The sequence below is a fragment of the Prunus avium genome, chromosome 2 (assembly GCF_965620075.1).
Source record: "Prunus avium chromosome 2, drPruAviu1.hap1.1, whole genome shotgun sequence".
Classification (NCBI taxonomy): Eukaryota; Viridiplantae; Streptophyta; class Magnoliopsida; order Rosales; family Rosaceae; genus Prunus; species Prunus avium.
The window spans coordinates 16426920-16443377 of NC_142285.1; the positions used below are offsets into that span (position 1 = coordinate 16426920).

Genomic DNA, 16458 nt, shown 5'->3' on the forward strand with positions numbered 1-16458 from the left:
TGAAATTATGAGCTTAACACACCCCCAAACCTAGATTTTGCTAGTCCTCGAGCAAAACAAAAGAAAAACAAAGGTAAAAACAAAACAAGAAGTTAACTAGACCACTTTCGTAGGTAACTCAATTGCATTGAGCGTATGCAACAAGCCTTTAAACCTCTAAGCATCCCTAGTAGGAGGAGTTGTGTCTCCTGAGGGTTTAACAGATACGATACCCACAAACGCTTTACTGAGTCTACAAAACAAAGTGGTTAGAAAAATAAACTTTGAAATCAACTAATGAAAATGAAAGAAAACTTTAGTCATACCTCCAACACCATAGAGTTGCCAAGATATGTGATCAATCAGTGTGTACAAGTGGAAGCTATAGCTCAAAGGCACACGGTTTCAAAGCAAGCACACTCAAACCTTGAATAGAGAATATGCTTTGACTCTAATTCTCACAGAAAACACTCAATCACTCAGAACCTATGGTTTAATTCTCTCAAGAAAGCATAAGTGAGTGTAAGAAATAGAAGCACAAATTGGGTTAGATCTCATGAAAGGAATCAAATACTAAGAATAGAGATACACACATACTTACCATCACACATGAATACATCCTCAAAGATCAGCTAGGTCTTTCACAAGGTTGTAATGAAAGGCTAAGGTTTAGGGGAAATGGAAGAATTGGAAGGAAAAACAAGTAACTTAAGAACACACCAAGGTTGCATGCTTCATTAATCTGCAAGGTATCATTGATTTATAATGGCATGGCTGCAAACTTCATGGTACCACCTGGCATAGACCTTATATTTCACACTTAGATCAAATCGACACACTTTCTGTTTATCTTTCTTATTTGCTGATTTGATCTGCTACTTCTTTAACTTTATTGCACAGACTCACACCAATTTTCATTTAGGTACACGGCAGCAACTTCCTTGCTTTAAACTTTATCTTGGCACACCTTGGTATATTTCTAAGATATAGGGTATGGCTACAATAGGCCAAGTATCTCAGATTGAGATACAAAGGTAGGGAAATGATGAGGGTGATAGAAGAAAAAAAACTTTGAGTGTTTGGCTTCAAGAGGGCTAATGGAACACACATATGGGTAGGGTGAAAAGAAAGCACATAGAATGGTTATACACACATAGCCTAGCATCACTTCAATGAGTTCATTCATGAATGAGAGCAAGCATATGATATCTGCAAAAGAGAATCATCCTTAGTATTCAATCAAAATGAAATGATGAGATCAATTAGAGTGAATCGAAGAAAATAAGTATGGATGAGAAATAGAACACTTTAAACCCTCTCAAGAAAGCAATTAGGCTCGATATAGCTCACTAGGGTAGTCTCCACTATTTTCCTTCAAGAATTTGAGCATGGTACTTTAGCCACCAGAATTCTAAGAGCAAAAGCTTTGTGAAGTGCAAAATTCTGATATGAAAACTTCAAGAGGGCTAATGGAATACACCAACCACTCCAATTAGGAACGAACTGCCGTTGAACTTGAATTTTCCAATTTGGAACACCTATTCATTTCGGATCGAGCCCAAAACTTGGGCAACATCATAATATGGTTGGAGGAGTCATTTGGTGAGTTTTGAGTGAAATCCAATCGCCAGAAGTATGGAATACACCAACCACTCCAATTTGGAACGAACTGCCGTTGAACTTGAATTGTCCAATTTCTCACACCTATTGATTTCGGATCGAGCCCAAAACTTGGGCAACATCATAATATGGTGGGAAGTCATTTGGTTAGTTTTGAGTGAAATCCAATAGCTAGAAGTATGGAATACACCAACCACTCCAATTAGGAACGAACGGCCGTTGAACTTGAATTGTCCAATTTCGAACACCTATTGATTTCGGATCGAGCCCAAAACTTGGGCAACATCATAATGTGGTGGGAGGAGTCATTTGGGGAGTTTTGAGTGAAACCAATCGCTGGAAGTATGCAATACACCAACCACTCCAATTAGGAACGAACTGCCGTTGAACTTGAATTGTCCAGTTTCTCACACCTATTGATTTCGGATCGAGCCCAAAACTTGGGCAACATCATAATATGGTGAGAGGAGTCATTTGGTGAGTTTTGAGTGAAATCCAATCGCCAGAAGTATGGAATACACCAACCACTGCAATTTGGAACGAACTGTCGTCGAAATTGAATTTACCAATTTCTCACACCTATTGATTTCGTATCGAGCCCAAAACTTGAGCAACATCATAATATGGTGGGAGGTGTCATTTGGGGAGTTTTGAGTGAAATCCAATCGCTAGAAGTATGGAATACACCAACCACTCCAATTAGGAACGAACTGCCGTTGAACTTGAATTGTCCACTTTCTCACACCTATTGATTTCGGATCGAGCCCAAAACTTGGGCAACATCATAATATGGTGGGAAGTCATTTGGTTAGTTTTGAGTGAAATCCAATAGCTAGAAGTATGGAATACACCAACCACTCCAATTAGGAACGAACGGCCGTTGAACTTGAATTGTCCAATTTCGAACACCTATTGATTTCGGATCGAGCCCAAAACTTGGGCAACATCATAATGTGGTGGGAGGTGTCATTTGGAGAGTTTTGAGTGAAATCCAATCGCTAGAAGTATGGAATACACCAACCACTCCAATTAGGAACGAACTGCCGTTGAACTTGAATTGTCCACTTTCTCACACCTATTGATTTCGGATCGAGCCCAAAACTTGGGCAACATCATAATATGGTGGGAAGTCATTTGGTTAGTTTTGAGTGAAATCCAATAGCTAGAAGTATGGAATACACCAACCACTCCAATTAGGAACGAACGGCCGTTGAACTTGAATTGTCCAATTTCGAACACCTATTGATTTCGGATCGATCCCCAAACTTGGGCAACATCATAATATGGTGGGAGGTGTCATTTGGGGAATTTTGAGTGAAATCCAATCGCTAGAAGTATGGAATACACCAAACACTCCAATTAGGAACGAACTGCCGTTGAACTCGAATTGTCCAATTTTGAACACCTATTGATTTCGGATCGAGCCCAAAACTTGGGCCACATCGTAATATGGTGGGAGGAGTCATTTGGTGAGTTTTGAGTGAAATCCAATCACTAGAAGCCAATACACCAACCACTCCAATTAGGAACGAACTGCCGTTGAACTCGAATTGTCCAATTTTGAACACCTATTGATTTCGGATCGAGCCCAAAACTTGGGCCACATCGTAATATGGTGGGAGGAGTCATTTGGTGAGTTTTGAGTGAAATCCAATCACTAGAAGCCAATACACCAACCACTCCAATTAGGAACGAACTGCCGTTGAACTTGAATTGTCCAATTTCGAACACCTTTTGTTTTCGGATTGAGCCCCAAACTTGGGCAACATCATAATATGGTGGGAGGAGTCATTTGGTGAGTTTTGAGTGAAATAAAATCGCTAGAAGTCTGGAATACACCAACCACTCCAATTAGGAACGAACTGCCGTTGAACTTGAATTGTCCAATTTCACAAACCTACCGATTTCGGATCGAGCCCAAAACTTGGGCAACATCATAATATGGTGGGAAGTCATTTGGTTAGTTTTGAGTGAAATCCAATCACTAGAAGTACGGAATACACCAACCACTCCAATTAGGAACGAACTGCCGTTGAACTTGAATTGTCCAATTTGGAACACCTACTGATTTTGGATCGAGCCCAAAACTTGGGCAACACCATAATATGGTGGGAGGAGTCATTTGGTGAGTTTTGAGTGAAATCCAATCGCTAGAAGTATGGAATACACCAACCACTCCAATTAGGAACGAACTGCCGTTGAACTTGAATTGTCCAATTTGGAACACCTATTGATTTCGGATCGAGCCCAAAACTTGGGCAACATCATAATATGGTGGGAGGAGTCATTTGGTGAGTTTTGAGTGAAATCCAATCCCTAGAAGTATGGAATACACCAACCACTCCAATTAGGAACGAACTGCCGTTGACATTGAATTGTCCAATTTCTCACACCTATTGATTTCGGATTGAGCCCAAAACTTGGGCAACATCATAATATGTTGCGAGGAGTCATTTGGGGAGTTTTGAGTGAAATCCAATCGGTAGAAGTATGGAATACACCAACCACTCCAATTACGAACGAACTGTCGTTGAATTGTCCAATTTCTCACACCTATTGATTTCGGATCGAGCCCCAAACTAGGGCAACATCATAATATGGTGGGAGGAGTCATTTGGTGAGTTTTGAGTGAAATCCAATCGCTAGAAGTATGGAATACACCAACCACTCCAATTAGGAACGAACTGCCGTTGAACTTGAATTGTCCAATTTGGAACACCTATTGATTTCGGATCGAGCCCCAAACTTGGGCATCATCATAATATGGTGGGAGGAGTCATTTGGTGAGTTTTGAGTGAAATCCAATCGCTAGAAGTATGGAATACACCAACCACACCAATTAGGAACGAACTGCCGTTGAACTTGAATGGTCCAATTTCTCACACCTATTGATTTCGGATCGAGCCCCGAACTAGGGCAACATCATAATATGGTGGGAGGAGTCATTTGGTGACTTTTGAGTGAAATCCAATCGCTAGAAGTATGGAATACACCAACCACTCCAATTAGGAACGAACTGCCGTTGAACTTGAATTGTCCAATTTCTCACACCTATTGATTTCGGATTGAGCCCAAAACTTGGGCAACATCATAATATGGTGGGAGGAGTCATTTGGTGAGTTTTGAGTGAAATCCAATCGCTAGAAGTATGGAATACACCAACCACTCCAATTCGGAACGACCTGCCGTTGAACTTGAATTGTCCAATTTCGAAAACCTATTGCTTTCGGATCCAGCCCAAAACTTTGGCAACATCATAATATGGTGGGAGGAGTCATTTGGTGAGTTTTGAGTGAAATCCAATCGCTAGAAGTATGGAATACACCAACCACTCCAATTAGGAACGAACTGCCGTTGAACTTGAATTGTCCACTTTCTCACACCTATTGATTTCGGATCGAGCCCAAAACTTGGGCAACATCATAACATGGTGGGAGGAGTCATTTGGTGAGTTTTGAGTGAAATCCAATCGCTAGAAGTATGGAATACACCAACCACTCCAATTAGGAACGAACTGCCGTTGACATTGAATTGTCCAATTTCTCACACCTATTGATTTCGGATTGAGCCCAAAACTTGGCCAACATCATAATATGTTGCGAGGAGTCATTTGGGGAGTTTTGAGTGAAATCCAATCGGTAGAAGTATGGAATACACCAACCACTCCAATTACGAACGAACTGTCGTTGAATTGTCCAATTTCTCACACCTATTTATTTCGGATCGAGCCCAAAACTTGGGCAAAATCATAATATGTTGGGAGGAGTCATTTGGGGAGTTTTTAGTGAAATCCTATCGCTAGAAGTAGGGAATACACCAACCACTCCAATTACGAACGAACTGTCGTTGAAATTGAATTGACCAATTTCTCACACCTATTGATTTCGGATCGATCCCAAAAGTTGGGCAACATCATAATATGGTGGGAGGAGTCATTCGGTGAGTTTTGAGTGAAATCCAATCGCTAGAAGTATGGAATACACCAACCACTCCAATTAGGAAAGAACTGTCGTTGAAATTAAATTGACCAATTTCTCACACCTATTGAATTCGGATCGAGCCCAAAACTTGGGCAACATCATAATATGGTGGGAGGAGTCATTTGGTGAGTTTTGAGTGAAATCCAATCGCTAGAAGTATGGAATACACCAACCACTCCAATTAGGAAAGAACCGTCGTTGAAATTGAATTGACCAATTTCTCACACCTATTGATTTCGGATCGAGCCCAAAACTTGGGCAACAACATAATACGGTGGGAGGAGTCATTCGGGGAGTTTTGAGTGAAATCCAATCGCTAGAAGTATGGAATACACCAACCACTCCAATTACGAACGAACTGTCGTTGAAATTGAAATGACCAATTTCTCACACCTATTGAATTCGGATCGAGCCCAAAACTTGGGCAACGTCATAATATGGTGGGAGGAGTCATTTGGTGAGTTTTGAGTGAAATCCAATTGGTAGAAGTATGGAATACACCCACCACTCCAATTAGGAAAGAACTGTCGTTGAAATTGAATTGACCAATTTCTCACACCTATTGAATTCGGATCGAGCCCAAAACTTGGGCAACATCATAATATGGTGGGAGGAGTCATTTGGTGAGTTTTGAGTGAAATCCAATCACTAGAAGTATGGAATTCACCAACCACTCCAATTTGGAACGAACTGCCATTGAACTTGAATTGTCAAATTTGGAACACCTATTGATTTCGGATCGAGCCCAAAACTTGGGAAACATCATATTATGGTGGGAGGAGTCATTTGGTGAGTTTTGAGTGAAATCCAATTGGTAGAAGTATGGAATACACCAACCACTCCAATTAGAAACGAACTGCCGTTGAACTTGAATTGTCCAATTTGTCACCCCTATTGATTTCGGATCGTGCCCAAAACTTGGGTAACATCCTAATATGGTGGGAGGAGTCATTTGGTGAGTTTTGAGTAAAATCCAATCGCTAGAAGTATGGAATACACCAACCACTCCAATTAGGAACGAACTGCCGTTGACATTGAATTGTCCAATTTCTCACACCTATTGATTTCGGATCGAGCCCAAAACTTGGGCAACATCATAATATGGTGGGAGGAGTCATTTGGTGAGTTTTGAGTGAAATCCAATCGCTAGAAGTATGGAATACACCAACCACTCCAATTAGGAAAGAACTGTCGTTGAAATTGAATTGACCAATTTCTCACACCTATTGAATTCAGATCGAGCCCAAAACTTGGGCAACGTCATAATATGGTGGGAGGAGTCATTTGGTGAGTTTTGAGTGAAATCCAATTGGTAGAAGTATGGAATATGTTGTTAATAATATGTTAACTCGCAATTGTACGGGGCAATTAGTAGTATAGCAAGACAAGTACGAGGTCGTACCCACGAAGACTGAGAAGTTCAAATTAGTTATGTACTTTAGATTACCAAATTCAAGAAGTTAGGAAGTTAAATCTAAAACAGAATTTAAAGCAAGAGTGAGTTTGAAAACAAATGCAGCAAGATTAAAATGAACTTTGAAGTGAGAATGCTTGTGATTATAGAAAGAAATGAACAAACTGAAATTGCAACGGAAAGCAAGTAAACAAAAGTAACAAAGGGTGGTTTTGAAAGTTAAAACACAGGTTTGGAGACTAGGGCATTCGATTCACCATAACAATTCAATTCTGGGTTATAAAGATTCAAGTAACAAGTCTAATTCAGATTCAAAGATTGATTCTAGCTAAAGTATGATTAGGCCATGGTGTTTGGTCCTAACCTTGTGTTCCTAATTCCCTAATTTGATCATTTGTTGTCTAACCTAAAATTAAGCATTAGGAACCCATTAAGCATAGAAGAACATTTTAAACAACCAAGTATGTATCTAATCCCTGTTGTCGAATGTCCATACATACTCTTCCTATTCATAGTTCAATTCGAATTAAAGCATGGTGTATACTCTTAATTCAAACCAAGATAGTTAACAAACAAGTTCTAATGGTGATCAATCATTCAAACAAGCATGTTAACTTATAAGCATAATGAATAAGAACATGAATCATGAATCAAACTTGAAACTCCAAACTTATAAACCCAGAATATTCATGTTAGGTTACATCGAAGCCCTAGTTATGGATTTAGCTACTCATAATGGAAAAGAGACTTGAACAGAAATGAGAAAACATAATGAATGCAATAAGAGTAGAAAAACCCTTTTTCTGAAGTTCTTGTGGTGTCCAAGGCTTCTCCAAGTGCTTCTCCACTTCTAATGCTTCTCCAAGAGCTTCCCCACTTCTAGAAAGATGTATGAAGGATATGGAGGTGATTTGGGATGAGTTTGAGTGAGTGGTGATGGCTAAGGAAGATGAAATTCGTAGGGAAATGGAATAGAAGTTTGCTGGAGTTGTTTTGGTGATTGTTGGAGTGTTTGGGATTGTGAGAGTGTTTGAGGATGGTTGGAGTGAATTGTGGGGGTTGTGAATCTCAGGATTTGTTGTGTCTTGAATGTGGAATGGATGTGGTATTTATAGGGAGAGGGGAGTGATAAATCTGAATTCAATATGGCTAATGCATACAACACTTGCATTATAAAAGATGAATTGGTTGATGCACTTCACTAATGCATACAACACTTGCATTATAAAATCTGAATTGGTTGATGCACTTCAGCAATAAATCCCACCAGCAGCCCTAGCTCATCTTCATGTCACCATGACCAAGCCTCCAACCAGCTACAATAGCTCATGCCTAGCTCACCATGACCAAGCTTCCAACCAGCTCATCCTGAGGTCAGCATGACCAGCAACTTCAAGGGCTTACAACTTGGGCTAGGCTGAATCAAATGAAGACTTTAAGATGTCCATTGTGAAGTTCAGAATGTGTATGATCCAACCACACAAGTATTGGCCCAATCCAAGCTCGGAGGAGGAAGTTAAGGCCGAAACAAATTGCTAACTCAGTTTGCTCGCTGACAAAATCCATCCTGAGCATGGTTCTGTGTTTGCTAGGTGACGGACTCCAGATTTATCCAATGGGGCTGAATTTTGGATATGTTATAGTACACACCCATTGGAACAACTTTCATGAAGACTGTTGCCTCATCCGAGCTATGTAGGTTGCTGAAACGAAGCTTGCAATATGACCTACGGAACTGGACTGGCAGGGGGCTGTAGCCAAAATGAGTTTGTCTTTAAGCTCTTCTTCTCTTCATCCAAATTAGGCCTTAACATGCATGAATTGCATGAATTATGCTCTCTTGCTCTTTTGGCCTACAAAACACACAAAGGGAGGCAAATAACTCAAAATTATAAGAAACTAAGCAAAAGAAGTAAGTAAATTGGGCATGTATATGTATGAAATTATGAGCTTAACACACCCCCAAACTTAGATTTTGCTAGTCCTCGAGCAAAACAAAAGAGAAACAAAGATAAAAACAAAACAAGAAGTTAACTAGACCACTTTCGTAGGTAACTCGATTGCATTGAGCGTATGCAACAAGCCTTTAAACCTCTAGGCATCCCTAGTAGGAGGAGTTGTGTCTCATGAGGGTTTAACAGATACGATACCCACAAACGTTTTTCTAACTCTACAAAACAAAATGGTTAGAAAAACAACTTTGAAATCAACTAATGAAAATGAAAGAAAGTTTTAGTCATACCTTCAACACCATAGAGTTGCCAAGATAGGTCATCTCTCAAGAAAGCATAAGTGAGTGTAAGAAATAGAAGCACAAATTGGGTTAGATCTCATGAAAGGAATTAAATACTAAGAATAGAGATACACACATACTTACCAGCACCCATGAATACATCCTCAAAGATCAGCTAGGTCTTTCACAATGTTGTAATGAAAGGCTAAGGTTTAGGGGAAATGGAAGAATTGGAAGGAAAAACAAATAACTTAAGAACATACCAAGGTTGCATGCTTCATTAATCTGCAAGGCATCATTGATTTAGATTGGCATGGCAGCAAACTTCATGGTATCACCTGGCATGGACTTTATTTTTCACACTTAGATCAAATCGAAACACTTTCATCTTCATTGATTTGATCTGCATCTTCATTAACTTCATTGCCCAGATTCACACCAAATTTCATTTAGGTACACGGCAGCAACTTCCTTGCATCAAACTTTATCTTGGCACACCTTGGTATATTTCTAAGTTATAGGGTATGGCTACAAGAGGTTAAGTATCTCAGATTGAGATACAAAGGTAGGGAAAATGATGAGGGTGATAAAAGAAAAGGCTTTGAGTGTTTGGCTTCAAGAGGGCTAATGGAACACACATATGGGTAGGGTGAAAAGAAAGCATAAAGAATGGTTATACACACATAGCCTAGCATCACTTCAATGAGTTTATTCATGAATGAGAGCAAGCATATGATATCTGCAAAAGAGAATCATCCTTAGTATTCGATCAAAATGAAATGATGAGATCAATTAGAGTGAATTGAAGAAAATAAGTATGGATGAGAAATAGAACACTTTAAACCCTCTCAAGAAAGCAATTAGGCTCGATATAGCTCACTAGGGTAGTCTCCACTATTTTCCTTCAAGAATTTGAGCATGGTACTTTAGCCACCAGAATTCTAAGAGCCAAAGCTTTGTGAAGTGCAAAATTCTGATATGAAAACCTCAATGGCAGCTCCATAGCATCGATTGTATGACATTTAGAAAAAAAAATTAGTGACAAATGAACGAAAATTGAAACACAAATGAATGAAATTTGAAAACCTTCCCCCCAGACCTGAATTAAACATTGTCCTCAATGTGAAAGCATACAAAAGATGATTGAGAACAAACAAATGATAAAGGGAAAAGTTTAGAAGAAGGTTTAGGAAAAATATAAAAAAAAAAAAAAAGAATATATAAGCAACTCATGGATGACCAGTTAAGGGCCTCAGAAAACACAGCCAGGGGATCCGGGAAGGTTGGAGGGGTCACAATGGTCCCGCTTAAAACCCAAACTTCTTAGACACCGAAGGTGTCGCCTAAAGAACTCCTAGACACTGTATTGACGGAGGTGCTCACTGGGGTTACCAAAAGTTAGCTTATATGAAATTTTTTTTTTTTAAATTTTTTTTTTAAATTTTTATATTTATTTATTTATAAAAAGGAACAGAAACTTAAAAATAAAAACAAAACAAGTAAAGAGAAAGGATTGAAATGCTTCCCCTTGATGCGATTAGGTCGATTGCTACCAAGCACCTTCTTCTTGAACACATGGGTTGCCTCCCAAGAAGCGCCTTAGTTACTGTCTTGGCAAGACATTGTGCAATCAGCTAAGTTGATGGTACGAAGGGAAGTTGATCTACCACATGGCCAGTTTGGATGCCAGCTGAAACTCCCTCATAGAATGGCTTTAAACGTTGTCCATTTACTTTGAAAGTCGAGCCATCTTTAGGGTTTTGAATCTCCACAGCTCCATAGGGAGAAACATTGACCACGGTGAATGGGCCTTGCCATCTAGACTTCAATTTTCCTGGAAAGAGACGCAAACGTGAGTTAAACAAAAGAACTGACATACCTTTGGAGAACTCTTTCCGTTGAATGTTTCTGTCATGGTAACTCTTGGTTCGTTCTTTGTAAAGCTTTGCATTCTCATAAGACTCATGTCTAATTTCTTCCAATTCATTGAGCTGAAACTTTCTTGCATGGCCTGCCTTGTCTAGATCAAAATTTAACTTCTTGATGGCCCAAAAAGCATTGTGTTCAAGCTCCATTGGCAGGTGACAAGCTTTCCCAAACACAAGACGATAAGGGCTCATTCCAATGGGAGTCTTATATGCAGTCCTATAAGCCCATAATGAATCATTGAGCTTAGCTGCCCAATCTTTCCTTGTATTGTTCACCACCTTCTCCAGGATGTGCTTAATTTCTCTATTGCTTATTTCCACTTGACCAGAAGTTTGCGGATGATATGGTGTAGAGACTCGATGGGTGATGTTGTACTTCTTCATGAGTGCTTCGAATGGCTTGTTACAGAAGTGGCTGCCTCCATCACTAATGACAGCCCTTGGAGTACCAAACCTTGTGAAAATATTATCCTTCAAGAACTTCAGCACCACCTTATAATCATTGGTTTTGGTGGCTATGGCTTCCACCCATTTAGACACATAATCAACAGCAACAAGTATGTAAGTATAACCAAAGGAAGATGGGAATGGTCCCATGAAATCAATACCCCACACATCGAAGAGCTCCACAACAAGTATGTTATTCAATGGCATTTCATTCCTGCGACTTATGTTCCCCATCCTTTGGCACCTATCACACTTAACACAAAAATTAAATGCATCTTTAAATAGAGTGGGCCAAAAGAAACCAGATTGCAGAATTTTAAGTGCTGTTTTCTTAGCTCCAAAGTGACCTCCACAGGCCAATTCGTGGCTATGCCTAAGTATGCTTTCTTGCTCTTCTTCTGGAACACATCTTCTGATGAGTTGATCCGGGCAATGCTTGAATAAGAAAGGTTCATCCCATACATAATGTTTCACCATGGAAAAGAACTTCTTCTTATCCTGAGAAGTTAGATCATTTCTAAGAACACCACAAGCAAGATAATTAACAAAATCAGCATACCATGGCTCTTTGACTTGGGCAGCATATAGTTGTTCATCAGGGAAAGTCTCATTCAAGGGTAGCACAGCTCCTCCTTTTTCTTCAACCACAATTCTGCTCAAATGATCAGCTACCACATTCTCACATCCCTTCTTATCTCGAATCTCCAAATCGAATTCTTGCAGCAAGAGAATCCATCTAATCAAGCGTGGTTTGGCATCCTTCTTAGTGAGCAAGTATCTAAGGGCTGCATGGTCAGAATAAACAATTACTTTAGAACCAACAAGGTAAGAACGAAATTTTTCTAAAGCAAAAACCACAGCAAGCAACTCCTTCTCTGTTGTGGAGTAGTTGATTTGAGCATCATTCAAGGTCCGGCTAGCATAATGAATCACATGGGGCAGCTTGTTCTTCTTTTGACCTAAAACTGCACCAATAGCAAAGTCAGAGGCATCACACATTATTTCAAATGGTAAAGACCAATCCGGAGCTATGATAATAGGGGCTGAAGTTAGCTCCCTCTTCAAGGTAGAAAAAGCTTCCATGCAAGCTTCATTAAACTCAAAAACAGCATCCTTAGCAAGGAGATTACACAATGGCCTTGTAATGCTTGAGAAATTTTTGATGAACCTTCTATAGAATCCAGCATGACCTAGAAAGCTTCTAATTCCTTTAACAGAGGTAGGGGGTGGAAGATTTGAGATGAGATCGATCTTGGCTTTATCCACTTCGATTCCCTTGCTTGAAATCACATGGCCTAGCACAATGCCTTGTCTCACCATGAAGTGACACTTCTCCCAATTCAAAATCAGATTTGTTTCCTGGCATCTTTTAAGCACTAGAGACAAGTGGTGAAGACAATTATCAAAAGAGGAACCAAAAACTGAAAAATCATCCATAAATACCTCAATGAATCGTTCCACCATATCTGAAAAGATTGACATCATGCATCTTTGGAAAGTTGCTGGGGCATTGCACAAACCGAATGGCATCCTTCTATAAGCAAACGTACCAAATGGGCATGTGAATGTGGTTTTCTCTTGGTCTTCCGGAGCAATGGGAATTTGATTATAACCTGAAAAACCATCAAGAAAACAATAGTAAGCATGGCCAGATAAACGTTCAAGCATTTGATCAATAAAAGGTAAGGGGAAATGATCTTTTCTAGTGGATGTGTTCAACTTCCTGTAATCAATGCAAACTCTCCAACCAGTGACAGTTCGTGTAGGAACTAGCTCATTCTTCTCATTCTTCACAACGGTGATTCCGGACTTCTTTGGAACAACTTGCACAGGGCTCACCCACTTAGAATCTGAAATTGGGTAGATGATTCCTACATCGAGTAGCTTTAAAACTTCAGCTCTAACCACCTCTTTCATGTTGGGATTTAGCCTCCTTTGGGCATCACGAGATGGTTTGCTGTCTTCTTCCATTAAAATCCGGTGCATGCACATGCTTGGACTAATTCCTTTGATGTCTGCTATGGTCCACCCAATGGCTGTTTTATGCTCTTTTAGAACTTTAATTAAGCTCTCTTCTTCATGTGAGGAGAGACCTGCAGCAATTATAACAGGGAGAGTTTCGTTAGCACCCAAATATGTATATTTAAGATTATTGGGAAGAGGTTTAAGTTCTAGCTTTGGTGGGATGACAATGGATGGCTCCAATTTCGTGGATGATGGTCCAAGAGGCTCGATTGGTGGCCTAAAGGATGGTGGGTATGGCGGAAACACTTCTAAGGCAGCCACCACTTCTTGGAACTCCGGTTCACAAAGATCTTCCTCTTCTTGTGTTAAGACAGCTTCTAGAGCATCATTAGACTTTCTCTGCAAAATTTTGGAAGAAACCTCATGATCCACAACATCAATTGAAAAGCAAGAATCAAGAGAGATAGAAGGTTGAGATAGAGCATTAAGCATTTTAAATTCAACAGTTTCACCCAAAACAGTCATGGAGAGGGTGCTATCTTTCACTTTGATGATTGTGTCTGCAGTGGCCATGAATGGTCTGCCTAGGAGAATGGGATCAACACGATCTCCATTTGGATTGTCTTCCATGTCCATCACTACAAAATCAGCAGGGAGAATTAGTGTATTAACTTGAACTAGAATATCTTCTACAATACCTTTTGGATATTTTATAGAATGATCAGCTAGTTCAAGTCGCATTGAAGTCTTCTTCATCCCTTCTAAGCCAAGCTCTTGATAAACTGAATATGGCAAAACATTGATGCTTGCTCCCAAGTCCAACATGGCTCTTCCAACCTTCTTGCCTCCAATGTTAATGGGAATGTCAAAGCTGCCAGGATCATCTAGTTTTGGTGGAAGCTTCCTTTGCAATACAGCACTTACATTCTGGTCGAGCTTTACTCCTTCATTTGGAGCGAAATTGAGCTTGTGAGTTTTCAAGTCCTTGATGAATTTTCCATATGCAGGAATCTGTTCAATAAGATCAAGCAAAGGCAAATTGATATTAACTTTACTCAAAATATCATAAATCTCTTTAAAAGCCTTATCTTGCTTTGCTTTCTTAAGACGGCCTGGAAATGGAATCTGTGGAACATATGGAGCGGGTGGCACGTATCTATCTTCTTGAAGATGTGGTGGCACAAATTTGTCATCCCTTTTATGCAATTGGAATTGATCGGATTTCTGAGAATCTGATTTGGCCTTAGGAGCAGATTGAGAAGTTTTGAGTTGTTCTCCTTCCGTAGCCATGGTCTCCTCGTCTTTATCTTCTACAATCACAACATCATTTGAAAGATTAGAATCATCTTTATTATCAATGATCTTACCTGATCTGAGCACATGAATGGCCTTGGCTTCTGGGTTCTTTGGATTGATCTCAGTTTGGCTTGGCCATTTCCCAGGCACTCTTTGAGTTATTTCAGCAGCTATTTGGCCTAATTGGACTTCCAATTTGGAGATGGCAGCTTGTGTAGTTTGCTGAAAATTGGATTGGTTGATTGCCATCTGCTTCACTATATCTTCCAATGATGATGATGATTGTTGTGGCCTTTGGAATGAAGGGGGATTTGCTTGATTCTGGGTATTTCTCCATGAAAAGTTTGGATGATTCCTCCAACCTGGATTATAACTTTGAGAGTATGGATCATTTATTGGACCTTGGTTGTAGGAATTTACCAACTTAGCTTGCTCTTGCACAAATTCTGGATATCCAGCCCCAAGTGGACAAGCTGTGGTAGCATGGTCATGAGATTCACAAATGCTACACACTTCCTTCGGAGGGCTTCTTGAGTTTAATGCAAGAAGAGCATCTAGCTTTTGTTCCAGTTTTGAAATCTGCACACTAGAAGCATCATTAGAACCACTAATAACACGTTTACCTCTTGTATCCGTATGTTGGGTCTCCATTGCTATCTCCTCAAAGAGTTCGTACGTTTCTTCTGGAGTTTTGGTTTTAAAAGAACCACCTGCAAAATTGGTGACTATATTATGACTAGAAGGGGTTAGTCCTTTATAAAACATACGCATTTGAAGCTTCAATGGAATCCCATGATGAGGACATTGGTTGAGCAACCCATTGAATTTCTCCCATGCTTCACAAAACGATTCATCATCTTGCTGTGCAAATAACAAGATCTTGTCCCTAAGCATGTCGGTCTTTTGTGTGGAGAAGTATTTTTCCAGGAACTTCTTTTGAATGGCAGACCATGTAGTGAGTGAACCAGGCTTCAAAGAATTCAACCAATACTTCGCCTTATCCTTTAAAGTGTATGGAAACACTCTCATTCGAAGTTGATCTTCTGTCACACCTGTCAAGGGAAAAGAACTCACAACATTAAAAATATCCTTTATATGAGTCAATGGATCTTCATTAGGTAAACCATAAAAGGAAGGCAGCATATTAAGATGAGAAGATTTAAGCTCATAATTTCGAGCTACAGTGGGCAGCAAAATGCTTGAAGGAGATGCTGGAATTGTTGGGATATCAAGTTCTCCCATGAACTCAATGGCAGCCATCATTTCTTCTTCTTCTTGGTCTGAACTTGTTTCCGAATTTGAAAGTGAAGAACCGGGAAGTTCAGTGTGGAGAGCAAGACTTGTAAATGTAGCAAGAGCTTGCTCTTTTGCAGTTGACAACTCCCTTTCTAGACGATTCTGAATTTCAGAGGTCACTCGTCTGGGTTGCAATGATGGTCCTGCGTTCAAAGATCTAGAACGTTGGAACGAAGACCTCACTTGTTCAAGTAATGGATTTTTAGACATAAACTACCTGAAACAAAAAATTAGATTAATTAGAAACACTAAAAAGAATAGGGTAACCTTGGGCACATAACCAGGGAAGAACTTTCGTTC

At 39.8% G+C, this 16458-nt stretch overlaps 1 non-coding gene across 1 annotated transcript; it reads left to right on the plus strand.

Annotated features, from left to right (window-relative positions):
* The first annotated feature begins 15649 nt into the window (after nt 1-15649).
* Nucleotides 15650-15756, plus strand: LOC148296565 (small nucleolar RNA R71). Its single transcript, XR_015834165.1, has one exon. It is a non-coding gene; the product is annotated as a small nucleolar RNA R71 (small nucleolar RNA).
* Nucleotides 15757-16458: the final 702 nt, after the last annotated feature.